The sequence below is a fragment of the Peromyscus maniculatus genome, chromosome 17, assembly GCF_049852395.1.
Source record: "Peromyscus maniculatus bairdii isolate BWxNUB_F1_BW_parent chromosome 17, HU_Pman_BW_mat_3.1, whole genome shotgun sequence".
Classification (NCBI taxonomy): Eukaryota; Metazoa; Chordata; class Mammalia; order Rodentia; family Cricetidae; genus Peromyscus; species Peromyscus maniculatus.
This window is the reverse complement of record NC_134868.1, coordinates 33,672,224-33,674,537: the sequence shown is the minus strand read 5'-3', so window position 1 is coordinate 33,674,537 and position 2,314 is coordinate 33,672,224. Positions and strand designations below refer to the sequence as shown.

At 40.2% G+C, this 2,314-nt stretch overlaps 1 non-coding gene across 1 annotated transcript; it reads left to right on the top strand.

The window, feature by feature from the left end:
* Window positions 1-618: 618 nt before the first annotated feature.
* Trnak-cuu (transfer RNA lysine (anticodon CUU)) lies at window positions 619-691 on the top strand. The gene has a single exon. It is a non-coding gene; the product is annotated as a tRNA-Lys (tRNA).
* Window positions 692-2,314: the final 1,623 nt, after the last annotated feature.

The following is a 2,314-nucleotide window of genomic DNA, read 5'->3' as shown; positions in this document are numbered from 1 at the left end:
ATAAATTAAGGGTGACTGTGTGAAAACAGGCTTTCTTTCTGCAACCTTATGATCCCGACTTGAAACAACTTCACTGTTAATTTCTTCTGTCTGAATTTTTACAGGTTTAACAAGTTCTTCTAAAGCTGTTATCCTGGCAATTGACTATCTTTTTAAATATTAAAATGTGGATAATTATAGTGATAAGGTGCATAATTCCACCAATACTAATATTATATAGTTGTTCCATTGCCAGACTGCCTAAAATTTCGAACAAAAACCAATTTTCTTCCAATGTACACATAAAACCCATTTGTTTTTTAATGTGGAAAAAATTCTCTTTTAGATAGTTTCCTTTAAAATATCTAATATATTATGACTTACCAAATCTGCGTAGAACAGTAGAAATCCGAGGGGATTTTCAAAGCAGCCACCTAGTGTCCCAGGTGTAAATCCAGAGAGAGAGAGAGAGAGAGAGAGAGAGAGAGAGAGAGAGAGAGAGGAAAGAGAGAACGCACAAGAAAGCGTAGCCGGCTAAAGCTTAAATGCAGCCACGTGTTCCCTCTTGTGCCGAGTCAAGGCTTGGGTCTGGCTTCCTTAAGCTCCGACCACGTGCGTTGGCTTTACAGGCAGGGCCCTGCCCGGCTAGCTCAGTCGGTAGAGCATGAGACTCTTAATCTCAGGGTCGTGGGTTCGAGCCCCACGTTGGGCGCCAGATGTAGATGTAACCAACCGTCTTATTAAATAAGAAACACAGAAACAATGTAAAAGAGAAAGCCGAGAAGTCAGAGCTCAGAGCTAAAATCTCACCCTTCCTCCTGCTGTCCCAGCTTCGCGAAAAGAGAGCTACTTCCTGTCGGTTCGTTTTTTTTAAAAGTATGTTGTTCTGCCTTCTCATTGGTTGTAAACCCAAACACATGACTGCCTCGTCACTGTCTGAATGTACAGCCCCCTAGGTCTTAAAGGCATATGTCTCCAATGCTGGCTGTATCCCTGAACACACAGAGATCTTATGGGATTAAAGGTGTGTGCCACCACCGCCACACTCTTGCTATGGCTCTAATAGCTCTGACCCTGAACACACAGATATCTATGGGATTAAAGGCGTGTGCCACCACCGCCACACTCTTGCTATGGCTCTAATAGCTCTGACTCCCAGACAACTTTATTTATTAACATACAATCAAAATAATAATTCAGTACAATTAGATTATCACCACAATAAAATGTATTGGAGGAGGTGTGGAGAAGAGGAAGCCCTCATTTACTATTGGTTAGGTTTCAAACTAGTATAGCCACCCTGGACATCAGTGTGGAGAATTATCAAAAAGCTAAAAAGAAGTCTACCATACAACCCAGCTGTGGCATGTCTTGGAATATTCCCAAAGACTAGATATTCTACTCCATATAGTTTCTCAGCCATGTTCATTGCTGCTCTATTTACAATATCTAGGAAATGGAATATCCTTCAATGGACATTTGAATAATGAAATGTGGTCCATATACACTATGGAATGCTATTTAGCTGTAAAGAAAAATGAAATCATGAACTTTTCAGGTAAATGGCTGGAGCTAGAATGATCATATTGAGTGAAATGACTCAGACTTAAACAGACAATAGTCCCATATTCTCTCTCATACAAATCTCCCAGTTCCAAATCTTCAGATGTGACTACATATGCTGGAGCAATTACAGAAACCAGCAAAGTAAAAAGGGACCATTTCCCAGGTGGGGGTGGGGGTGGGGAGAAATAAAGAGATGAACAGTCAAGTGATCTCATTAGGAAAATGGGAAAAGGCTCCAGTTAGGGACCCTAATGCAGTTAGCCTACTTAGGGAGATAAATATAAAAGAAGGAGGAAATAGGGTAAAAATCACAGTAAGTATACCTGAAAAAGTCATAAGAAAACTTACTATTAACTCTTTATTTAAAAACTATAATAATGTAATCCTGAGTATCAACACACATATATAGTTTAAATGACATTTTCTCCTTTGCACTGTCTATGTTCCTTCCAAGAGCCAAAAAACTACTAAAAAAAACCAACACCAGGTATGAGAAACCCTCCTGTGTGTCTTTGTTCAGGGTTGTCCAGATACTTCCAAAATATACAGGCTATTGCTATTACTCTTGGTTGATTCCCCAGAGGTGGAAGGTAAATCTCTTTTCCTGAAGTCACCATGTACTTTAGACACAGATCTCAGAGGCCCATGAGCTAGACCTGACTGAAATTTCTCTTCCTGGAGGACTAGCTGTCAGGACACCATGAAAGCTTCAAAAGGAGAAAAGCAACCAAAAGATCTATCTAGTCTGGGAACCCCAACAATAACCAGC